Raw genomic sequence first — 26,626 nt, 5'->3', positions numbered from 1 at the left:
ATGTATTCTTTTTCACATTATCCTCGATTTCTTTCTTATTACAACCCAATATCCTACTTATTTTTTTAATCTTCTCCTGTATGTCAAGTCAACATATTCTTTGAGCTGTCGATGGTGGCGTCTCAATTTCTTTCTTGAGAAGGCTGAGGGTAATTCAGAAGCCATTAGTGTACTGTGAATGAGTAGTTTGAATTGCTTCTTCCACTGGGTCTTACCTTGAACTTGCTACACTCAATTCCATTCACCATTGTGGAGCTTGATTACTTAACGCCTTTGGTCTTTCTGAAGTTCTTCCCACCTCTTATTCTTGACTATATCTATGTTTAGTATCTGAATAATTATGTGGTTTTGATAAATTTGTTGCCCTGCTATTCACCCCATCTTTCAGGTTGTTAATAAACTTATGGAACACCAGTGCCACATATGATTCAGAGGCCATCAACTAATTTCTTAGCCGATAACCTGTGATTTCTCTTAGCATTTTTTCTTTTAACCAGTTTTCAATCCTTTGCTGCTAGAATTCAATGATTTTTTTTAAACGATACCAAAAGAGCCTGTTAAACTCTTACTGTTCAGTGAAAATAAAAATAGTTAAAGCTATTATGAGGACACAACCTATGTATTTTCCTGGCTTGATACTCTACAGCCTCTTGTGAATCTCAGCTCATGGCCACCACTTTGCGAAAGTGAAAATGAATTATTTCACAATTATTTCTTATTTTTAAAGAAGAAAAGACATTTAAAAAATTGTTAACAGGTGAGGCATTATGGGATATAACTTACTATTACATGCAATCTGCCAATCTGTTGAAACTTATCACCATTTAGATGTGACTTATACTATACTAGATACTCTAGGACAGAAAAAGAGGTTTAAGACTTCCTGTCTTATTTCTTTTAAGGGAAGTAAAATGTCAGCAGAGATTTAACTCGTGACCCTATAAAGAGCTGTATAAGAATATCTGGAGCAGTATGATTCCCAAAGATGAATTGTAAGCAAGTGTATGTTTAATTGTCAAATTTGTGTTAGAATCAATGTTGTGGAGCACCTGGGTGGCTAAGTGGTTGAGCATCTGCCTTTGGCTCAGGTTGTGATCCCGGGGTCCTGGGACCAAGTCCCACATCGGGCTCCTCGTGGGGAGCCTGCTTCTCCCTCTGCCTATGTCTCTGCTTCTCTTTCTCTGTCTCTCATGAAGAAATAAATAAAATCTTAGAAAAAAAACAAAAATAAATAAACACTAAGAGTTCTCAGAGGGTGAGATTTCATTTGACTGGTTTCCTGGCGGACTGGGAAGAATATGGACTTTAGAATCAGACTTTGGCTCTAGTTTTCACGCAGAGTGAGTTTTCTCTGTGAGCACATCCAACTTCTTACCTAAGATTGCAACTTCGGTGGTTCGCAGTTGATGCAACGATGACTAGTTTAAAATCAAACTTTTGATTCAGCCTGTCATTTCCCTCCTTCACTTTCCCTCAACCTTCCACACATCAGGAAACACAGCTCTGCTTCCAGAGGCTCAAGTTAGGAATCTAGGAATTAGCCTTGATTCCTCCCTTCTCCTCACAGATGCTATGTCTGATCTGACTCTTCAGCAAAGTTATTAAGTCCACCTCTAACATACAGCATTAAATTGAGTCCATTTTCTGTCCCTTTCATGCCATTGCTCTAGCTTGGCCACCCCCATGTCTCGTCTGGAAGGAAGCAATAGCCTCTGGCCTGTGTCTTCCACCCACTGCCCTCCCTGTGGCAGCTACTACAATTTTCGCAAACTTCAGATTGTGAGAAGTCTGTGTCTTGATTAAAATCCTTCAACGACTGGACTGTCACTGTATGGACTGAACAAACAAACACCAAAATCTAAACTCATCCCCAAAGCCTCCAAGGTCCCACCAGATGGGGTCTTCCCCACTGTCCAGTCTCACTCGTGTGCCTCTCTGTCCTCCTTCTGCTCCAGCCATACTGCTCTGGCCTCATCCTCAGATCTGCTGATCTCACTCCTGCTCATCATGATCTCACCCAATTTGCTTTTGTCTAGAATGTTCTTTGTATGGCTGGTTCCTTTTTCTTTATGTCTTTGGTTTTTTTGATGAGGACTTTTTAACGACACTATTTGGATTTGTTTTGTTTCCTACTTTATATAACTCTTCCGTTTTTTTTTTCTTCTATGTCTTTCCATTTTTTTTAAATATTTTTTTTTCTTTCTCCACCACTGGGACACGCTCTTGGGGAGGGCAGAGACTTTACCTGTCTCATGCACACCACATCCCCGGGACCTGATGGATAGTTGATCCTTAGCAAGTATTAGTTAACTGAATAACTAAAAAAGAAGAAAATTCTTATGGCTCCCATTCTAATTTGTTCAGACAGTTGTCACAATTTACAGCTTATATGGCATTCCTCTTCCAGTTTCTAACTTAAAGTTCATTTTCTGTGACCCCACATTGTCTTTGTACCTTAATTGGAAGATCGTTGCTTATGGACAACAATGACTAAAGGGATCCGACTGGGAACACACAAAACCTTGTTAAGCTTTCTGAAATGAGAAGGTTAGATCAAATGTAGGGTAAGTAGTCTTAGACTAGTAATACTAACCAAAAACAGAGGGACAGTGAAGAGAAAATTGCAGTGTAGGAATATGGGTCTCAACTATTTCTTTGATTTAAGTAGAATATCAACTTAATATTTACACTAAAATTGTTCCGTGTGTGAATTGGAATGTTGTCATAGTATCCTGGTCCAGAATATGAGAAAGTTCTAAGAATGCTTTCTAAGGGTTTTTCTATAGTCCCTTCCTACAGAAGAGTGAGCATGCGGTGTCACTGCAATAAAAGGGAGAAGCCCTGGGGGGGTCGGGGGGCTCATGGTTCAGTGAAACTGTGTGCTGGTAGCTGAGTAACTAACATTGGATGCAGTTTCCTCTCTGCCAAACCATACTGTTTTAATTACTGACTGTAGCTCTTATATTCTTCTGTAGAGTTTTACTTAGAAATGGAAGAAGTCACTGACTTTCCCTTCCCATAAATTAAAGGACGCTTCTCAATCCCAGCTCAATCCCTGGCACCTTGCAGCCTGCCGGGAGACCCCATTCGCTTCCCTTTGGCACTGTCCTGCCAGTCACCTCCTTCGGAGGTTGGTCTGCTTCCATTTGGTTTTGCCAAAGTCTTAGCAGCCTCATGTTGCAGGGAGACACCATCCAAGGATAGCAAGGTAGAATTAGAATGTGGCCATAAAAACTACAAGGTGCAAACAAACACTGCAGGCTGGCTGCATGTTTATCAGCAACACCCAGAGACCATCACACACAATCTAATCAGCAAATCACCTAAATACAACTTGTCCCATTGGCCACCTCAGGTGAAAATGAAACAGCTGTTTAATTTAGCTTTTATGAAAGAAAGTCCTATCCTGAATCTTTGATATCCTTATTACTATTGCAACTTATTTATTTATACTGTGGTTGTTTGAGCTTCCTTGGGAACACTGTGTTGTTCTAGAATTGTCTCTCTCTGAGTGTATGGCATGGCATACTAGTAGTACAGACAATGATTTTAGGGGAGACTTTGATGAATTTAAAATAGTGTCATAGTGGTAGATTTATTTTTAAGTGTATTAGAAAACATATGTGGATTCCTCAAATCCTCAGTTTATTTCTGAGAATAAAATTAAGAAATGAAATGAGAGTTGATTTAAAGTATCTTTTTCTGAGAGAGAAAATAATAATATAACTAATACTCATATCTGGACAGAAAGTATGAACATGGTAAGTGACTGCCTAAATTTTGGGCAGCATGGTAATATTTCCTCGTCATAATCTATCATGGTTTACGACAGGGATAAAACAGGTTGAGCAACTTCCTTCTCATTTGGCGACTTGGCAAAAAAGAAAGTTTTGCCTGAATGGAACCCTAAATGAAATTCTTTGCCACAAAAAATGCTAAAGGTGAGAGCCCAGGGGGAGAAAGAGAGTGGGGATAGGGGAAGCAAACAGGGAATAAGCATGAAATTGGGGTTCTGGTTGTTATAGCACGCTTGCCTGCCAGGCCGGTAAGTGGAGGAAATATGATTTTGGAACCTGGACTAGTCAAACCTTTAAAACCTCCCAAGAAAAGAGCTTTGGTGGGTCTGAGACTATGCAATCGCCAGCCACAACTGAATGCTTTATTGCCGTCTGGAAGTGTTTATTTTCTGAACATAAATTCAGGGGACAGATTCAAGGCATGTCTAGAAATAAAGCATATCATCATGTGAGCTGAGCTGACAAGGACAATTTACTGTACCCTGCATTTGTTCTGGGCCAATCGGAGGAGAGCGGGCGATTAACATTCTAAAATCCCTGCTGTTCAGTTCTGATTGTCCCTTCTCTGAACTTTGGAATGGCATGGATTAACCCCTTGAGGGACTCCAGTGCAGAGCCCAGAGCCCAAGAAAGGACAGTTGTTCCACCCCTGAAGACATATGCAGTGTTGGGATGTTTCTGTAGCAACAGGCTGGCTGCTGATCCTGTGCCTTTGAGGGCCCTGGGGAGGAAGGGGCAGCCAAGAGCTAAACTGTTTCCTAAAGGCTTTTGCTGAGAAAGCCAAGGTTTGGGATTTATTGTGAAGTTCTCATTTGATTCTGCAGGAAGGATGGGGCAAGTGCATGCCGATCATTGGGAACAGGGATACAAGCAAGTTCACTGGGAAAGGCAGGAGAATATAGTGTTTGAGAGCATGAATTCTAGAGTCCGATAGGGCTGGATCTGAATAGCAGCCCCTCCCTTTAGAACTATGGGCAAGTTATTAATGCATCTGACCTTTGTTTCTTATTTACAAAGCAGAGAGTCACACTGGTCTCCTAAGGAAGCTGAGAGAATTACATGAGATGATGAGGGTAAAGTGGCAGCCTCAATAAATATTATGTCTCATAATTTTTATCACTTACTATTTTATTTCATCCACACGTTGAGCAATAAGGAGCTGAAGGGGGACACTTTTGCCACTTTGCACGGGGTACGAGTGTTCTTTTACCCACCATTTATAGAAAACCTAATCTCAGCTATAGGTGGCAATGTTTAATCCATGATCAGAGTGTACAATTTTGAGATTTTTCTCAAATCTTAGATTAAACAACAACAACAACAACAACAATAACAAAAAGAACACTTCAGTTTCAAAACACCTCAACCGAGTAAGTTTTTAAGTAGTAGATGGAGGCAAATTTACAGTCAAATAGCTTGCACTCAATCTGATATGCAGCATATTTGACAAAAAAAAAAATGCTCCTAGGATGAAGTTTAAGTTGGAAAAAAAAAAAACTGGCCAAGGTAGTTTGATATATTTGAGATTAAGATTTCAGTACGTGTCCCTTTCCATCATACAAACGGCTTAATACTCAGAGTCTGATGTTGTGTTCATAATAGGAACGTGTTTCCTACCATCTCTGTCTTGGGTTCTCTCTCCCAGGACTTTCCCTTTGCTCTGGCCCTTTTCTCGAATGAGAAACAAGCACCAACACTCAGATGGGTGGGGGGAGGGAGAACCACAAGGAAGTGTTGATCTGAAAGGACATCACTTACACTCTTGCCTAATTTTTCCTGAGAGACTTTTAAGCATCCTACTGAGTTATTGGATAGACCACAAGGATTTTAGAACTATGGGTTTTATCTTACTTAACATTAATATTTGTCCCTCAACATTCATCCGAGAGGCAAAGAACAATTTCATTGAATTTTTGGGGGAAAACAAACCCCCTACAACACTTTATTGTCTATTTTAACAAGTGGTTCACAAATGGACATTTTCATGGCAAGCTGGTTTGTGAGCTGAGTATGTCCAGGGAACTGTTTTCTTTCATTCTTTTCCTTCCTTCTTGCCTTCCCTTCCTTTGACTCCCTTCCTTGCAGTATCTTCTGATTTTACCTACTTGTGAGGACGAGCCTACATTTCAAAAGATACTGTGGATTATTCTTTAGTTTGAATTTTGCCTCGTGTTGACTCATTCAAAATAAAGATCAAGGTAACCCAAGTGGGATTCTAATTCCTATTTGGTGGGCCTACTGCCAGGGTCCTTATTTAAGACATCTGACTTAGTGATATATTTCTCAACTATCTGTATAACTTAATAAGGCTATTATTGGAAATACACAAATGGGGGATTTAAAAACTGGCTAAATGGCACATTCTACTTCTCTCACAGATAACTCCATACATTACTACTTCTGTTTAATAATTAATGCTCTTGTTTTTAAGATATTAACAATTTAGTCTTTGTCCTGCTCAATCCACTTTCATAATGAAAAGCTCAGTGTGTTCGATGGGCCTCGTATCACTTCCACACTAATTGTGATGAAATGTTCAGTATAATGCACCAATAAATATTTGAAAATTGGGTAGAAGGAATGTGGAGAAAGCACTTTGTGCTTTTAATTGATATGCTGAACAACACTGGTTGTAAATGGAACTAATGCATTTGACTTTCTCCTCTAGATGTGATTAAAAATTGTACTGCCTGAAATAAGCTCGGCTGGTTATTCAAACTCTAGTTAGAGTGCCTGTGTCAGCTCTCCTTGGTCTTTTTCTCTTACCCAATAAGAAACGATTTACTCGTAGAATATTCAACTTAGTGACCAAAGTTCATTCAGACTAATAGAAAGTTTCCTGAAATCTGTTTCATGAGGACCTCTTACCCTCCACCCTCGCTGTCAACCACCACCACCACCTTTTTCTTGCTTTTCTGAAGTATCCTTTCTCAATTTGCCTGAGTTGGTTGTGTTTTCTTGAATTAATCTCAGGACTGAGGGCCACTGGGCATCTTCCACTTTTATATAATGTCAACATTCAAGGCTTTGTTTGGTATCTTCACATTGTGTTTGAGGCGCTGTATTTAGTTCTTGTACTCACGGATGTCTTTTTCAAGTGAAGAAAGCTCTTCTCATGACTTCCCTATCCTTTCCATTCAAGCTTTCCTGCTCGGAATTTCAGTGGCAACCTCACAGCTGCGAATTCGGGCCATGGCAGTCTAGATGCCAAGGCTCTTTGTGGTTTAACCCCCTGCTGCCCTGGCCTCATCTGCTTGCATCACTCCCCCTTCTTCCCCTTTCCCCTCCCCCCTCCTCTGGGCATTTGTGCCCCATGACCACATCAGGCTACTCGGTTGCTCTCTCCAGCCTCTGTCCCTGTCCTGCATTGCCAGAGCTGCCCTTCGCCCTCTTTAGGGTGACTCAGAAGGCATCACCTGCCATCTCCTCCTCTGACACCCCAGGACTATTAAAAGTTCCTTTCTCCCTGAGATCACAGAGCCCCACATGCTGCCTGTCACAGGCACTATGGAGACTCCCGCATCTGAATGGGAGACTCTTGCAGGGGAGATCCCATCTTTGAGCTTCACATCCTTTTAGTACTCAGCTTGGAAACTGTAGGATTTGGTACAAGGAGTGTATGAATGAGCTTAGAGTAATTGAATGAATGAAATTTCCCGAGTGAGTTCCACACTTCCAAAACACTACTAGACTAGCGAGTTCATGGAATTAGCTGTCCCAGGGATTATTGCTTTCTCTTCCACCTTCCCTACAACCAAGAACAAAATCAAGCTAATGACTATTTTCTGGTACCCACGAAGTGTTTTCAGCACTATTAAATATGGAAAAGAGATAAGAGACCAGAACTGTTAGGATATATGAGATTATTTGACCCTATTACTGATCCTGCTAAAACTGGTACTGTTGACTGAGTGTTTGATGAATGCTCAAGCACTGTTTAAGAATTGACAGAGTGGCTAAGACAGAGGGGCGTCTTTCCCTTAGAGGTAAAATGAAGGCCATTAAAGGCCTGAAATGGTATTCTCTACCCAGTTTCTACAGCTTCCATAGATACCTTTAATTTAGGAAGATTGACAGAAAAAAAAAATTGGCTCAGGCCCCTCCTTGAAATTTGTAACCCTTTGCCCTCCTTTCTTCTCAGTATATATAGGAACACTTTATAGTTTTCTCTTGCATGTTACGAAGTTCTGCACATGGAATTTTGGGAATTTTTTTTAATGTTATAGTAATGTGGTACGGCTATCCCAGCTTTCTATCAGAAGTGGCAGGCAGCCAAAAACTAGAATCATTGTTTGCAAACTCTAAATATAGAGTCAAGATTTATATGAAGAAAACAGATATGTCTTGTTATAAAACCATGAATAAGCATTGGCACAAACATAATAGTTTATTCTTCCTTGATATCGCTTATTTTAAATAGCTATCTATCTTTTACTAAGATACTGTAGAAAGATACATTACAGAAACATTTGCTTCAGCTCAAAGTACCGGAGGGTTGCTCTTTTCTTCATGCAGTTAAGACTTCATTATTTCTAGGAAGTGATGAGGGAAATAAGAGCCTAAAGGTGATTTGGCCTTTCTGAATTTCAGGTAGCCCATGGGGATGTTATTATTAATAATGCATCATATTCATCTTGAGGTCACTGTGGATGTGTGGGGTTTTTTGTTGTTTTGGGGGTTTTGTTTTTGTTTTTGTTTTTGTTTTGGATCTGCTCTAACTGCACAAAGGTTGCCTTTATCCTGAGACCTCTTTAGCCTTTGGTTTACAAGATGTGTTCAGCAAAGAAAGCAGCTCTCCCATGCCCCATCTGTGCTTCTCTTTGCTTCCTTCCCATCCTGCCCCCCACCCTTCTGAGTTCCATCCCCTTTAATCATTTCTGCCTGGTCCACAACAAACGGGCAGCAGGGGAAAAAAAGACTTTCAGAAAGAGTTAAAAAGGATGGATGAAATTCATACAATGTACACCATATGGCCTGACGTTTTCCAGATTAGGTAAACATTTCTATTGGGGATAAATAGTCCTGTACGTTGATGTAAAGAAATTGCATGAGACAAGGGCACATTCAGCATAGTTCTGCTATAGAGTAATGTTTGCTCAGTAAGAGAAATCTGAAAACTCAAGGGCAAGTGTGGGGGATGCTTTGGCCCAGTCCAACTTCTGGAAGAAGGGGTTAAAAAAATCATGAATTTGTGGCCAAAATAAATACTGTCTCCTCTAAGTTGAGTATTAGTAATTGTTTTCAAATGCAAGCCCATGCTCACACACACACACTCACACACACACACACACACACACACACACACACACGCTCTTGCAGGAAATTCCCAGCATTCCACCATCAAACCTCTCTGAAGCAACTGAAGGATTAAATTTTGTCAAAATCCATCCCTGAGTGGCCCACGCCTATGGAGAGATACTCGCAACGGCTGGCGAATTGATTCTAGGTGGGTTGTCGCCCGTGTGTGTGCCTACGTCGGGTGTAGACTGATCTGCTCCTTGGTGAACAGCCCCAGAGCCATAGATTTCATTTGATCTTTGCAAAGGCTAACATCTGTCTGCTGTCATTTTAGTAAGATTGATGACAGGCAAGAAAGAGGAGAGGGGAGGGAGTCGAGGAAACAGAGACTGGGAGAAGGAGCTCTGGGCGGCCCCAGTGGCGGTGGCCGAGGCTGCTAGGGGTCACTGCTGCAAAGTCTCTGGCCGATGAGGGCTGTGGTGGGAAGCAGCCAGGCCCCACACTGGCAGTAATTGCACTTGGTTGTTACAGCTGATAGCTGGAACTCCAAGACACAAAGGCGGCATTTTGCACCTTATATATCTTAATAGATTACTCACATTGCAAGCAGCACCAAGCTAAATGTTATGACAGCCATAAGAATGTAGTTTACTGTTATCTTAATGTAGCTGGGCAGCACAGGGTAAAGCCATCAAAAAATATTATATTTTTTTAAAGTTTCCAAGAGAAACTAACTGATACAGACGTGGAGCTATTTTTACACGAAGTCCTGAATTTTGGCAAAAGCTTTTCGAACCATAATTTTAAATATATACACACACATATTTCACATATGCATATGAATATATGCACATTTGTATATGCATTTCCCCCATTTGCTAGATATCATTTTCCTTGCACTATTTCCCTTAAATTGTTATATGAACACCATATAGGGAAGATTCAATTTAGATATTTTTTAGAAATGACCTCATATTTGAAGTTTATCTCGCAAATAGTAAGCACTAATTGTGAAGATCTGAATGGCACAGTTGGGAGATTTGGCATGAATGAATGAATGAATCAATGAGTGAACTAATGAATGAGTGATGCTATAGACCTTCTGTTAACGACGTGGTGTCAATAGTCTACCTGCGTCCAGTTTCTCAAGGTCCACACACCTGGCAGGAAGGGGATGCGCTGACCTGTGAAGCAAATGAAATCCGATAGGGTTAAATGCCCCACAGAACAAGGGAAGGCCAGAAGTAGCAGCGAGACCTATTTCTGTGCATTTGTTTGTTTTTGTACTGGTGTGGTCGGATGTTTGATTTGAGCTTGCTGAAGCAGTGGCTTGACAGAGGGTTTTAGACTGGTTTTGGCCTCTATCAGCAGGAGGCAGATTCAGTGGACAGAATTTAATCCAGACACATAGAACACTTACCAAATTTAGTTGGAAAGTTAAACAACTTCGCTTTGTTCATTAAGGAGCCCTCGGGGCCTTAGGATTCCTTGTGACATCATGGTGATGACATGATAGAGTGGCTGAGTTCCATGGGCCAATTTATGTAAATTCCAGGACCTTCTAGAAAACAGCCTTGAAGATGAAATCACCCAGTCCAACCCAATCATGCTACAAAGGAGAAAATGGATAATTAAAAAAAAAATCAATCTCCAGATAAAATATCTCAGCAGAATTCTCTTTAATTTGGCAAATAGTCTGTGCTCTGAATGTACTCACGTAGAGCTGGATCAGCAACAAGAGAATAAATGGTTAAGCATGAGAAAGGAGTGGACACACAAATGAGTGTGGGTTCCCACAATATAAAAGAAATTGTTTAAGAAGTGTAAAGGCCAATAGGTTACAGTAAATTAGGTGATGGATGAGCATGGTGTCAAACAGTCTCGTTCACTGAATTGTTCTCTTATTTGGGGGAATTTTTGAAATATAGGTAAATATGTTCATAAAAGTTCATTATGTCTTTGTGGAGGATGAAGAGAGCTTCATTATAAAGATTACCCCTTTCTTTTTACAAAGTGCCAAAATTAGAAAATATCCATTTGTAACAGAGTAGAAAATATATATGTGTAACAGCAGAATTAGCTCCTCTGCCCTTGTGGCTTTTTGTAAGCATGTTTCCAAGTTTTCAGTGATGAGTCCTGCTGGATGAATCGGGGAAGATATATTCCAATGGAGATGGGGAAGTCTCTGGCCGAGATTGGGAATTCATGTGAGAATCTTAATTGATCAAGTCATGTTTAGTTGTTTTTTGGTGTTCATTTGTTTGCTTTTTAAGCAACACTATACTATATGATTTATATAACTATCTCAATCAGTACATTTTAAAGGATAATAGAAGCAAGTTTAAAGCGGGGATTATTTTATAGCTTGGGCATGATTAAGGAGATCACCAAGAGATGGTGAAGCATGGCAGTCCTAGCAAGAGGAGGAAGCCTGAAGGAGAAGACGGGGAGAACACCAGCCAGGACCCCTCACATCTGCAGTACTTTGTAGAGGGTTAAAAGATGGTTCCTCAAAAGATACACCCACACAGAACTTGTGAATGTGTCCTAACTTAGAAAAAGTCTTTGTGGTTGTAATTAAGGATCTCAAGATGAGATCGTGCTGGATTATGCAGGTGGGCCCCAAATCCAGTAAGTGTCCTTATAAGAAGAGAAGATAGCAGAAAAGGCCATATGAAGACAGAGATGGAGATTGAAGTACCCTGTAGCCACAAGCCAAAGAATATTTGAAGCTACCAGGATATGGAAGAGGAAAGAATTCTCCCCTAGAGCCTTCCGAGGGAGCATGGCACTGCTGACCTCTTGATTTTGGACTTCTGGCCTCTGGAGCTGTGAAAGAATAAATTTCTGTTGTTGTAGGCCTCCCAGTTTGAGGTAATTTGTTATGGCAGGTCTAGGAAAGTAATGCGGCATTGCACGGGGACTTCCAGATGGGAGCCACTGCCAACACAGCTGCCAACACTGCCTCGTGCAAAGGAAGCAGGGACGACATAAAGCATAGCCTGCCCCACCAGAGCCAGGGAGCCCAGGCTCTGGGGTATAGAACAAAGGAAAGAAGGATTTGGAGGAGAAACAGAATCTTGGCTCCAATGGTATGTATTCCTTTATAACTCAGTCTCCAAAAGTCATAGCTCACAGAGAGACTCAAAAGATAAACTCAAACACTCACTCATCACTAATTTGGTGGACCATGTCCTCAACAGGTGGCGATGGTAGTCATGAATGTTGGGGGTTTGGCTAGGGTTGGAACTAAGGTGTTCAGGCTCATCAAAAGGAATATGTTTTAAAGGGCTGAGGAAAAAAAAAAAAAAACAGTCCCTGATATATATAAGAAACTCCAAGCAAATATGGAATTAAAGAAGGTATCAACAAAATGAAATTCTCTAGTTGCTCCACTATGTTCTTTCCCTGCTCTGTTATGCTCTGCTCTAGTCAATTATTTATGAATTTTTCTAAGTTCAGATTTCTAGCTGTCCAACTGAATGTGGATTTGAGCTTCCCTGTGAAAATTTCAAACTTCTTGTAATTAGATACTTCTGGGAGGTGAGAGGTTTAGTAAATTTTATCATATTGCCACCTATTCACCCTCTGTTTCAAAACCTCAAACCCACTGTGGGACAAACCATTCCCCAAAGTGTGGGTTCTCAAACTGTGCCCTAAAACCTGGTATCCTAAAGTGAAGTAGAAAAGTGAGCACTCAGAAGGAAAAACCGAAGAAAAATAATACTCCACACGTTATTTTCTCAACTTTTATTTTTCCTTCTGCAAATGTTTATTAGAAATGGTGCTAATGGTGCTTATGGTGCTTGCTAGCCAGGATGCGATGTGCAATGATGTCTAATTTAGCACAAAGTACACATTATATACACATTTCACATTTCTGTGTCTGTTTCTCAGGGTACGCCTAGTGAAGATCTCTATTTCCAGGCAGTCCATCACATGAAACTTTTGAGAAATATAGCCCTCAAAGTTTCTCCTGTTGGAAATTTCACAAGAAATATTAAAAGGAGCACAGCATCTTTTCCTGGACCTTCATCTCAGTGGGGTTTTCCCTAAAGCAATACATTGTTCCAGCCCTGCCTTTCTATGAAAATTAAAGTATTGATTTAAGAAATTCCCCCTTGCAGAAGTTAATGAACCACTCTCTTACTATTTTGACTCTATGGGTCTCATGGAAAGCACATAAGCTTGAGAGTCAGCCGAACCTGGAGTTGAATTATGACTTTGCCACAACCCAGAGGTAGGACTTGCTTTCTCCCAAAGCTCAGAATCTTTATGTATACAACAGCCAAAAACCCAGGATTGTTGCAAGGCTTAGACAAAATCAGATAAGCAAAATTCTTGCTACAGTGTCCGGTCCACTGCAGGCATGTGGTAGATACATACCGTGATGAAATGAGCTGTAGATGCTATGGAAGTAGGAAACCAGGAAGATGAGATGGAACAAATCCGTGCACCTTGAGAAGCTGTCTGGTTTTATCCCCTTGGTTTTTCTGGCACTCCCCTATCCCCTTCTCCATTTTTCCCCATCTGCTTTTCTGAAACCTCCTCTATCTAATGCTTTATACTCCTCCCCCACGTTGTGTTTTCTTTTCCACCCATTCTTCACCTTTACCCTCCTCTGGCTATTTGATGCCCAAGAGTGAGTCCAGCAGGAGGGTTTGGCCAAATACGTCTGCCCATTTCCCTCCCTAAATTAAATGCCAGCTCTAATTTGGCAAACTGTGGTCATTTTTTCCAGCTCCGTGTGACTTGTGTGGGATAAGGAGATGGTTTGTTGCTAATTAGAATCAGTGACCCTGGCCTGATCCCAAGATTTAGAAAAAGACAGAACTACCTGTCCTAGCATCGCCTAGTAGTTGATATCATTACTTTTCTTCGGCTCTCTTTTCTTCCCAAATAGAATTAATCCATCTGTCCACTCCCTTGAAGTTGAAGTCCACCCAATCAGCTGTCCGTTGGTTGGGACAGAACACATACTCTTGAGCTTTGCAGTTTGCTCATGTGCGTTACAACAGCAGTGCTTAAAGTGTGATGGATAAAAACATGAATGATGTGTAGCTTAGAGTCAGGCATTGAGCAAGAGCCAGATGAAAATATTTGTCTGTGTCCCCCTTTGGACAAATGACACAGTTTCTGTCTCTGTCAAGTGCTTTTCTCCAGTAAATTGCTCAGTCTTATTAAAGAATCACTTCTGGTAGGGGCAAATTGTCACATGCAGGACATTTATATTAATCTGGATATATTTGGCTGTTTATAATTCTGTCATAACAGTCACTTCCTGAAAGAAACGAGTCTTCTAAGGATCTTTACAAAATATAATAGAAGAAAAAACTGGTGATGAAAAATTTACTTTATAAAAAGTGAAGAATCCGTTTAGAAAACAAAAGAGCAGGACACATCGATCCAGTGACATGGGGAGATATAATACGGATGTTATGGGTTATCAGGATTTCAATCCTATATTTGGGGCAAGACATTGTATTCAAGTTGCAGGTACCATAAATGTGACAAAGTTTGTTTCCTATTCTCTCTTGTAAGCCAATTGAAGGAGAAAGGCCTCCATCAGAAAATAACCTTCCTGCTGTGGGTTGAATGGCTCTAGAGTGAGTCTCTGTTGCCGACACAGGTGTTATCTAAAATTACGGAACCTTCCGCTCTTTCCTCTGCGAAGGAGCCATCTGTGTGGTCTAGAGAAATCAAAAAGCAAAAGTGATACATGTGAATGAGGACCAGGTACCCACACCCAGTTTACAAATGATGTTCCAGAAGGTGGAGAGGATGGGCAAAATGATAAGGAAGGCTCGCTTGCTTTTCTCCCAGTAAGAGAGAGACTACAAATGCTCTGCAGTGAGCAGCAGCCCCTTTATATTTGCCACAGCTTTAGAGTTTGTTTTCCATGCAGGCGAATTTGGGATCACACTGGAAGTGGGAGTTGTGGAGGATGTGAAGAGGAGAAGCTCTATAATGTGTGGAAATTAGAAAGTGTGTGTGTGTGTGTGCATGTGTGTGTGTGTTTCACCAGAACAAGGAAAGCATTTCAAAGACAACATAAACTGGAGCTGGAGATTCAGCCACAATGCAACTGAACTTATAGCTTAATGCTATATAAAATTATAACAAGTATCATGTCCTCAGAGCTAACCTCTTTTTGGCCCCCTGTTACTAGTATTAAGAACAGTCCTAGGACATGGCAAACACTTCTATTTGTGAATGAATGAGTGAATGAGTGAATGAATAAGAATATTCCAGAAACTGATGGCATACCCTACGTGTGCTATCTCCTTTGGCCTTACGACTGCCATAACAAATGATCACAAATATCATGGCTTAAAACACGAGAAGCTTATTCTCTCACAGCTCCCGAGGCCAGAAGTCTGAGATCTAAGTGTCCATCGAAGGAGGAATGGATAAAGAAAATGTGGTATATGTGTGTAATGGAGTTTTTCAGCCTCCAAAAAGAAGGAAATCCTTTCATTTGTGACAGTGTAGATAAACCTAGAGGGCGTTATGCTCAGTCAAATAAGCCAGACAGACAAAGACAAATACTGCGTGATACCACATATGGATGGAATCCTTTAAAAAATGTCCAATTCACATAAACAAAGTGTAGAAAAGTAATTGCCAGGGGTTGGGAGTGAGAGAAATAGGAAGAGATTGGTTATAAGGTACAGACTTTCCCTTATAAGATGAATAAGGTTGGGAGATCTACTGTGTAACATGGTGACAATAGCTGATAACACTGTATTATATAAATGAAATTTGCTGAGAGTAGAAATTAAATATTCTGAGAAAAATAATAAAATGCAAGTAAACAAAACATCGGCAGGGCTGTGCTTCCTCCAGAGGCTCTAGGGGAAAATGCTTCCTTATCCTTTCCAGTTGGTGGCTCCAGCTGTTTCTTGGCTTGTGGCTACATCTCTCCTTTCCTATTGGTCTCAGATCTCCCTCTGCGTTTCTTTTACAAGAGCACTTGCATTGGATTTAGGGTCAATCTGGATGGCTAATCTAGAATCATCTCATTTTAAGATCATGCGTGGAGTTTTGATAGGAAGTCTTACTGCAGAGAGGAGAAAGTACTAGATCTAAGTGCCAGTGGCTGTATGTAATAACTGAATCTCTCTCATCCCATATTCATTGCCACTCACCATGTGCCTGGCACAGTGCTAGGCAATAGGTTGTATTGGTGAACAAGAGAGAGAAACTGGCTCAGATATCAGTAAGGGAGTGTATCAAGGAATCAGAATTTTTTTTAAAGTAAGATAATTTTAATGGCTAATATTTCTTGGGTATGATATGCTAGCTACACTTCTAAGTGTTTGTTTACCACGTGCTAATTTATTTAATTTTGTTTTTGGAAAGGGAAGTAACATTTAGAATGGTCAATAAAGACTACAATGAGGGTGTGTTGTTCAGGAGCAAAATAACCCAGGCATTGGGGGCACCGAAGATGTTGCATTAAAGGTAAAGTCTAAAGTAGCAATCAGGCCCAAAAGATATTGAGAAGCACATTCAGAAGCACATTCCAGGAGTCAGTATAGCCCTATTACAGCAAACAAGAGAATGATCCATATTTGGGACTGAAATTACTTAAATATGGCTGGAGCCAGATGACAAGGGTTCAGGGACAAGACATGAAGCTAGGGAGGTGAGTAGAGGCTGTTTGCTTCTGAAAAGGTAATGAAACCCTTTGACTGAAGGGAATGTTGAGGAGAGGTTGGGGGGGTGGTTTCCTCCTTTTCATCACAGGTGCTCAGATGTCCCTCTCTGTGTACGGCACACAGTGACATCCAGGGGCTCTAGGAGGCTCACGGCAGAGGTTCCTCAGCATCTGTTTCCAGTTCTTGGTATGGCAGGTCTTGCTGCAGCTGTTGGTCTGTCTATAGGGACATAGAGATGATTCCACAGGGTCTAGCCTGACTCTCTTCAGCTAATTCAGTGATGGTCTAATTCGGCCTCTGGAACCTCTGCAGCCGGTTTTCTCCTCCCTACACCTTTGCTAGCCTCTCTCCAAATCTGTTGTGTGATACACGAGGTTAAGGATTGGATCATAAATTTCACTTGCAACTCAACATATTGCAGCTTCTTCAAAAGTACCCATTAGTTTGCTAACTATTATGCATCCGGAAAAGTTGGTTATGAATTGTGTGTTGTTTTCTAATGTATTTTAATATTAAACTATTCTAACATGTTTATCCAGTAAAATTGTTTTATTCTTTATTTAAAAACACACTGGCCTAAAGTGTGAGTATGATGCTGGACACATCAAAGGCACTCAAAAATCGCATTCTAGGGGTGCCTGGGTGGCTCAGTCAGTTAAGCGTCTGTCCTCAGCTCAGGTCATGATTCTGGGGTCCGGAAATCAAGTCTCCCATTGGGCTCCCTGCTCACCAGGGAGTGTGCTTCTCCCTCTCCCTCTCCTCCACTCATGCATTTACTCTCTCTAAGAAATAATATTTTTTTAAAAAAATTGCTTTCTAAATTGAGAAATAAATCTTGGAATTCAGGGGGTAGCTAATGAGGCCTGTTTTTTTCCCTGAATTATCTATAAACCCAGAAATATAGGTAGATATCTGAAAATTCTTTGAATGAATAGATGTTATCTGAACTAAGTTATTTTACTTATTTTAATATTATTAGTATTAATGTGTGAGGGTGGAGAGCTGCAGGAACCATTTCCCTGCTGGCAATTCTTAACACCTTTAGAGTCTCAAAGGCAATCTTTATAAATGGTAATGAGATGCAAATGCTTTGTGTTCTCCTTTCTGTTTCAAATAACGCATGATTTTGGATATTTGTTACATACATCATAGGTCAAAAATATCTAAAGATCACTGGGTCCATAAAAGGGCTTAGGGTGTTTGTAGTCATTGGGGGTACCACCTTGTGTAGATGAGTTTTAGTTTCATGTGACGTAGTATGTCAAAAAGCCTTATGTGCTCCAAACTGGAGAACATAGGAAAGAAAAGAACAAAAAGAAGCCAATGACTTCAGATTTTCCCATATCTCAAAAGGGAAAAGGGAGAGACATGTACAGTTCTCTGAGTTTTCGGAGTTCCAGAGAAAACATAATCAAAAAAAAAAAAAAATCTTTAGTGCTCGCTTGGGCAGCACATATACTAAAAAAAAAAAAAAAAAAAATCTTTATTTCATATTTCTGAAGAAAAAGGTCAAGGAAATAGCCCTCAACTCAACAGAGTGACAGTGACAGCAAGAAAGATGCCTTCTGATCGGATTGTTGTGGTCGTTGCATTGTACAGTGAGCATCTGCAAATTTTCTAGTGATACATAGTAGTAATGCAGTTTGCACCATTAGGCTCTGAAATTTTGGTCCCATCAGGCCCAAGCAAGCCTAGAAGAGGGTGGAATTAGCTAGTCTTAAGGTGATGCTCTTTTAAAAAAAATGTCTGTTTGTTGTGGCATGTGTTGAAAGTCCACAAGTGCTGACTGCATCGGACAGACACACAAGCATATAATCTGTACAGGGGTCCCAAATTATGATTTACTTTTGAACTGCCAGGACCACTGAAATGTTCTACGAGGACCACAGGAACGGAGCAGGGCCTTTGAAAGAGGGGATGAGTGTCCAGAGTTGGCATGGCCACGCTCACCGAGTGCACGTCCTCAGATGGAGACCTAGGGTTGACTCTTTCAGATGCTATTTTCAAAATCTTCACAAAGGACCGTGCAGTGATTATATGTATTCATGATGTGCATATCGTGTGCTCAGCTCAAAGGATATTTGAATGATGCATTGAGAATTATTCCTAAAAAAGGATTCAGCATCTGTAAATTGCTTCATCTTTGAGAACGGGAAGAAAAAAAATATGGCTTGATTTCCTTTAAAAAAAAATCCCAACTCATAAAGCAGAGCAGCTTCTGTGAGTTAGTGTTAATGCCCCATTACCCCCACACACACTGAAGCATAATCACATGCATTCACGTGCACACAATCACACACGCACATAAACAACCGTGTGGCATTGGTGCTCCCTGATTATTTTCATCTTGCAATTCACTGTTCAAATCAAAGGAGCCCTCAGCTCTGGCTCACAGGCTTTCCCCCTTCATGCTGCTCTCTTGGCCTCCACAAAGAGGTCGGAGAAAGATTTCTCTAAGAACAAACCCAAGGCCAAAGATTTTTCACTGTGGATTGATTGGCTGAATGTGGGTGTGTGCGTAAATGCACGATGTAGTATGTAGGCGTGTGTACGTATACATTGAAATACGGTTAACTTTGAGTTCTCTATTTCTTACTTCTTAGACCTTGCTCTTTTTATTTTTTTTATTGAATGACATGCAATATCCTGTTCATTTTAGGTGTATATCATAGTGATTTAGTGTTTTTGTACATTAGGAAAGGATCCCCACAATACGTCTAGTTACCATCTGTCAGCATACAAAGTTATTACAATTGTTTTCGATAACGTACTGGAGAGGGAATGCAAGAGTCACACCCTGTCTCTTCTCTGTCTTCCCTGACCTGGCAGTTAGGGGAACTATGGACACTGCCTGACATCGGGCTTCTTCCTTTCTTCCCTGGTCAGGGCCTTCTGGTGACTGATGTCTGAGAGGCTCCCGAAGCGTCTTAGGAGCTGCTGCCTAACAATGAGGAAGATCCATTAACTGCTATTTTGACTTTGCCAGCTGAGATTCATCCTCTGCCCTGCCTCCAAACACTACTATTACTACTACTAATAATAATGATAAAGAGAGAGAAAGGAAAGAATTATACAAGGAAATTGTGTACATTGACCTCTCTCAGACATTTAAATTTTCTTCATTTTCTAGCATATTCTAAACACTAGAGGATTATCCCTCAAAACATTCTTTTCTTTTTTTTAAGATTTTATTTATTTATTCATGAGAGAGACACACACACACACAGAGAGAGAGAGAGAGAGAGGCAGAGACACAGGTAGAGGGAGAAGCAGGCTCCATGCAAGGAGCCCGATGTGGGACTCGAACCTGGGAATCTAGGATCATGCCCTGAGCCAAAGGCAGATGCTCAATCCCTGAGCCACCCAGGCATCCCTTAAAACATTTTTATGGAGTCTAAAAGAACACTTGCTCTCTGACAAATTCATGCTCTGTTTAGTGTTTTTCCTACCACTGGCCAACGAATATTCATTGAGTACCTATCATAATGCACAAAGTAGTATCTAAATGATGCTTGCTGCATGCAAACCCATGGCATTGTGAAGTACGTGAGAACAGGGACTATATCTTAGTCATATGTATACCCAGTATGAAGCCTAAAGCATAGCAGACAACTGGTAAATGTCTATTCAATGAATGAATTCATAATTGTTCCTTCACTCTCCCCAGTTAGTTTGCAATTAATTTAAAAGGATTGGCTCTATTTTTGGCTTTCCTTAGCTTAGATCTACCTGAATTATTTTGTTAAAGAACTTGAGCAATGGATTAACTTGATGGCCCTGCTCTGTAGATTTCCTCTACAATGGGACTTTGCACCTCAACTCAGCAGCAGATGGAGGTTATTACTTCACCCCTTGAATTTAGGGTGGTCTTGTGATTGCTTTGGGGCCAGTAGAATGTGGTGTAAATAACAGTGTAGATGTGCCTTTTTGGAGTCTAGGCCTCCAGAGGACCATGTCTTTTGTTCTATCTTGGATTTCTGCTTCATGAGAACATTTCTTGACTAGTCTGCTGGAGGAAGAGAGACCACATGGACCAGAGCCAGGTCATCCCACCTGAGACCCTACTACATGAGCTAGTTCCTCAGCTGACCTGCCAGCTGACTGCAGGGATATGAGCAAGGCCAGCTTAAATAGGCAGGACCACTCAACCAAAAATTCAGACTTACAGCAAAAATAGCTATCAATTGCTGGATGCCACTGAACTGCTCTGGTTATGCTGCATTACTGTAACAAGAAATAGCCAATACTGATGTCTTTAAGTCAGCTTTCCTCCCGGCTTTCTCTTTGCTCTTCAGTGTCTATTAATCACAGTTTTCCAACATCTGCTTTCAAGAAAATGTCTGATTTCAGTCACTTATAAATAAATGTTAATTTAATAGGGTACTTATTTGCAAAGTGTTAATATTTTAAGCATATGCTCTGTGGGATGCAAGGTTTTACACTCATCTTAAACTGGTTTATTCTTGTTGTTGATGAATGAGAAGAGAAATGGCGATGTTATAGGAAGAATAGGAGTAGTAGATGGTCAACTTGGACACAAAGCCTCAAAGACTTTTAACCCTGAGACATAGTGATAAATCTTTACTCTGTCTGGAGGTAAATGAGGCTGTGTTTGCAATCCCTGCCTTCTGGGAGCTTCTAATCTAAAATAGCAGCAATGGCTCAATAAAACAGAAGAGATAATAAAGACAACTGTATAGAAGTGGACCTGTTCATAAAGTTATTTATATTGTTTCAAGCCCAAGGAATGTGATAAAATTCTAAGAAGTTTCAAACTTCCAGACCAAAAAACCCAACTGATCAGTAACACGCCTAACTTGTATGCCCTATTGATTGCACCAATTTGAATAGGAAGGAAACTCTCAAGAGAGTGTTTAAGGACAGAAGACATGCAGTGGGGAGACTTTATTAGCAAAAATATAATAAACAGAATGTTGAAATATGAGGATAAATATAAAGACAGGTTTTAGAAAGAAGCTGAAACTTCATCTTGTGAGTGAAGGATTATCTGGCCCAACAGGAAAGAGGCAAGTGAGAGAAAGTAAGAAGTGAGTGAAAAACTGCTTGTTTCATAATCTAGAAAGTCTTCCCTGATAAGTTGGAAATCTCTAAGCTTTTGAAGCCAGGATTGTAAACCCCAGCCAAAGAGTGGTGCTAAGAGATGAGCTAAGAGTTTTGCTCATCTGTGTGTTCCATTAACCCTTAACCAAGAGAAATGCCTGCAGCACTTGAAGAATTACAGATCTTACATGGCAACTCGCATTGAACAAATCTTTGCACTGTTTTTATTTCATGCCATCAACAATCATTTACAGAGTGCCCACAACATGCATGAAGCAGCAGAGGTGGGATGGTTTTTACAGAGTAGAGAATAAGACAAGGTTATTGTCCATGAAGAAGTTGGGCTTTAGGAGTCCGTCCATTCACTTGGTTTAATCACTTAATCAGTCAACCAATCTGTCCATCAGCCCATCTCTCGCAGGTGTGAAACATCAGAGCCCTGCAGTTCATTTGGCTTCTCTGAATCATAGACAAGAACCTAGTGCGTTTGTGTAGTAGGTGCTGAACAGGTCCTTGTTGACTCAGTACAGTTGCTCCATGTATTTTGACTGGTTGATTGACAGCTTCCTGGGAGTACTGCCAAGAAATTAGGGAGGAGAAAGCATCTGGAAAAGGATTTTCTCTTCCTGTGGTATCTGGACCTCTCTTTAGAACTGACTCTTCAGCTAAGAATAACAACAGAAGTTGAGAGCTCCTTTTAGGTTGCATGATTTAGGCTTTCATCCAAAAGCAAGATCCAACATAGCCTGTGTGTTTCTCATTTTTTCTGTCTTTATCCTTGTGGTATTTAATGTACATGTCTAGGTCTCAGCAAAAGTAGTTTAGAAAAGTGTTTGGGTCACTGGTTTGATTTGGTCTACATTTTTATAAGCCTCAGTTTTATCTATTCTTTGTTTCTCATATATATTTAGTTTTTAGATCATCCATCCCAATTTATTTGAATCTGACAAACACATTTTTAGTAGACTTATCCCAGTCAGGTCCCCAGCCAAATCAAATATGTGATTTACAGAGAATTAATGAGTTCCCTCATCAAGCATAGGTTGTTTCTTATCCCTCACTGTACCCTACACTTTATGACATCCCACAAGGCAAGGGTGATGCTCTGAGATGTTCTACACCAAGGACAGATTTTAGGGATTAAATTGGGTAACAATGGGTAAACAGATCATATTTAGATCCAGGGTATAATGAATGAACTGTGTGGATTAGACTAGATGAAGCAAGCTCCACAACGAAACTTGGTATCACTCAGACACAATTAATTGGAGTCAAGTTTTATAGCAAACAGTCAGTGTCCTACTCAAATTGCCCCAATTCTCACCATTCTGTGCATTTGGAACTTTGTACTGTGAGCACTCTGACTCTGTCTAAAGGCTTTCTCTGGCTCTTGGAGCATTCACAGCCTTTGTATGGAGTAGGCAAAGTGCTAGGGAGCCAATATATGAGTGCACTCTTGGCCAGTGACTGACAGGAGTTGCCCCTTGGGAATCTTTTTTTGTCCCTCACATGGGACAGTACTGCACATTCAACACTGTCATCCAGCAGTCTCCAGTTGACCACAATGGTAATTTGCTCATGGACACACCCTATGGCTTCCTTCCCTTTTCTATCTGCTTCCTCACTGTTTCCAGGAGTCTGTGGAATCACTTATTGAATAAATTCTTATCTCAAGCTTTACTACTACAAAACCCTAAAAATATATTTAAGTATTAACTTTAGGGGCGCCTGGGTGGCTCAGTCAGTTTGAACATCCAACTCTTGATCTCTGCTCAGGTCTTGATCTGATGGTTATGAGTTTGAGTCCTGCATTGGGCATGGAGCCTACTTTAAACAATATATATATATATATGTATATATATATATATATATATATATATAATCTTATATATTTATATATGTATCATATATATATATTATATCTTAAAATGTCATGTTTCCTTCCTTCCTTCCTTCCTTCCTTCCTTCCTTCCTTCCTTCCTTCCTTCCTTCCTTCCCTCCTTCCTTCTTTATATTTAGTTTCTGGCTTATAGCCACTGGAATGAATGTCTTACATTCTTGAGATGAACTCAGTACCATCCTCATTGACCTAGCAAGCCTTTTTTCTCTGTGATGACAAGCTAGGATCACGCCTCCTAATGATGGCTGCAAGATTGTCTTGTTAGGAGAAGGGCTAAGGTGGGATCGTCTTTAATGACAGTGAAAGCACCTCATAAAACCTGACTCCTCAGTTTTACAGGCATGAGTCTGGAATTTTAGCAGATGTAGACTTACTAAATCAGTCAGTCAAAAATTATATCAGTTGAAGTGCAATGTTCCTGGCAGTCCAAAAATCCTGAACATGTAGGTGATTTGGAGGGCATTTCGTTAACTCTTTAATTGGTCGTTCAGTGCTAGAGGCAGTAGCTAATTGCCTGTAGGTCACTGTAGTCCTGGAGCTTAGGTAAATGTATATTGTCATATGTCACATTTTCATATGGTTCCTTTGCACAGGTTGGTAAAAATGATTGCTGCATAATTAAAATTAAGACAAGGTGGGAAAAGTGATTCAATTAAAGCCCTGAAGCCATTGCACAAATTATCTGATGTACCAAAAACTAATGAATAGTTATATCTACTTTTATCTTTTGCCTCCTTGTTCTTCAATCCTATGTGCCTCATGGAATGCCAGGAACCGTTTTCAAGTTCTCTGTGACTGGATGTTGGATGGGCAGTGGCACTAGGAGCGAACACACAAGAAGCTCAAGACTTTAAAATACACATATAAAGAAACTTTGTGGATGGGGATTTAAACTGAAAGTAAGCAGTTGAGAAATTCAAGTGGTCTTTCCCTAGCCCAATAGTATTTTGAAAATATCTGCAATATTTCAGTTTGCATGGAGCAGCTATTATATACCATGGTGAGTGATGACAGTGAAAATAAATGAGATTTGTCGTACCCAAAACATCCCATGTTTTACATCATTTATTTTACAATCTCCAAAGATTCTCAGGAAGCCTTAAGTTGGAGGCAAGGGTGAGAATTTTATGATGCCATGTTTAGCAACAATTATAATTCCTTAATGTTGACATAACAAGGAGGCATATCTTGCGAATATAAATAAAGGGTTAAAAAACACAGAAAATATCAGATCAGGTATGGGCTCTTATCTCCTGAATTCTCTGCGTGGAGAGAAAGCTCTTCACATTCAGTCCTGACTTTATTCACATATAGGGAGGAAGCAGCCTTTAATCAAATGTGAATAGCAACTTGGGGGAAGCCTCATGGTCTTCAGGATCCTGATTTAAAGTAAAAATCCACCTGGGAATGTGGCAGAAAACCAACAGTCTTTAACCACCTGTAATTGCTATCATTTATTAGCACCGGTTTCCTGGAATTTACATATATTATATCTGATGCTTACAACAGCTCTGTGAGGTTTTACTCTTGCCCCATTTTAGAGTTGAGAAAATTGAGCCTCAGGAAGGTTAAGTAATTTCACCACGTTCATCTCTCTGTCAGTGGGAAAGATGTTTTCGCCTGTGTTTCTAATAGAGAGCTATTCTGAAACTCTGTGGCTTAAAACAAAAACCATTCTATTGTCTTTCATGATTCTGTGGGTTGACTGGGTTCTATGAGCTGCTCTTACTCTGGGTGACATTAACTGAGTTCACAGTCACCTGGACTTGTGATGAGCTGGAACATCCAGGTTGCCTCATTCATGGTCTGAAGCCTTGGGGGGTTGGCTGGGATGTGCGGGTGGCTGGAGCTCTCTCTCTCTCTCCATGTAATTGTAAGGTATTTCCCTCACCACATGGCTTTTCCATGAAATCCCTCTAGCAGGTCAGCTGGAGCACTTACATGGTAGCTCAAGGCTCCCCAAAAGCACAGGAGCAGGACCTGCCACACCTTCTTAAGACTTAGACCTGACACTGGCATGTATACCTTCATCATATTCTGTTGGTTAAAATGAGTCATAGGCCAGCTCAGATCCATTGCAGGGAACATGACCACACAGGGTCATGGATATCTGAAAGCATAATTTGTGGAGACCACCTTTGGGGACCACAGTGTGATTCCAAAGCAGGCAATATTTTTACCAAGCATCTACACTGATGCTATTTCTTCGTGAGGACAAGGGTTGTACTTGCATTTTCTTTCTTTTCTGCTCATCATTACATCTCTGGCACCTAGCACAGTATTTGGAACATGATAAGTGATCAGCATTTTGGGGGTGAACTGTTGTTAAGAGGCTAAGGGATCAGGGCACCTGGATGGCTCAGTCTGTTTAGTGTTCAACTCCTGATTTGGGCTCAGGTTGTGATCTCAGGGTTGTGAGATGAGCCATAGATTGAGCTCTGCCCTGGGTGTGGAACCTGCTTAAGATTCTCTCCCTCTGCCCCTCACTCCTCTCTCTTTCTCCCTCTCTAAAAAGAAGACAGAAAGGGGCACTTGGATCATGTTTGAATGAATGAATGAATGAATGAATAAATAAATAAATAAATAAATAAATAAATAAATAAATAAATAAAAATAAAATCTTTACAAAGAAAGGTTACGGGATCATCATATTATGGAAGAGTCATAGGCACATATTTCCAAGATAATTTTCCTGAGAATGAGTTCAGGTAGATGAGTTAATAAATATGATAAAATTATCAAATTGATGGTTAGAGATGAGCAGGAAGGGAATAGATCATTCTTTTGTGCTCTGGCATGTCAGTAGTAAAAACAACAATAAGATTCCAAGCCTTGTCTAAGTACTTACTTGAATTAATAATTCATTTAATACAAAATTCTATGAAGTATATACCATTTTTTTTCCATTTCATGAGTAAGGAAACTGAGGCACATAAAAGTAAAACAAAATGCCCAAGATCTCACAACTA

General features: G+C 40.4%; 1 long non-coding RNA gene across 6 annotated transcripts in view; it reads right to left on the bottom strand.

The window, feature by feature from the left end:
• LOC102154879 overlaps positions 1-26,626 on the bottom strand; it is a 35,229-nt gene that overhangs the window by 5,817 nt on the left and 2,786 nt on the right. For all 6 annotated transcript variants that reach the window (XR_005366057.1, XR_005366060.1, XR_005366058.1 and 3 more), the window contains exons 3-4: positions 10,456-10,644; positions 10,167-10,219 (exon numbers count right to left, since the gene is read on the bottom strand). This is a non-coding gene — a long non-coding RNA (uncharacterized LOC102154879). The remainder of the gene's footprint in view (positions 1-10,166; positions 10,220-10,455; positions 10,645-26,626) is intronic.

This window comes from Canis lupus, chromosome 10 (assembly GCF_011100685.1).
Source record: "Canis lupus familiaris isolate Mischka breed German Shepherd chromosome 10, alternate assembly UU_Cfam_GSD_1.0, whole genome shotgun sequence".
Taxonomy (NCBI): Eukaryota; Metazoa; Chordata; class Mammalia; order Carnivora; family Canidae; genus Canis; species Canis lupus.
Note: the sequence above shows the minus strand (reverse complement) of the source record. Positions and strands in the feature narration are given on the sequence as shown.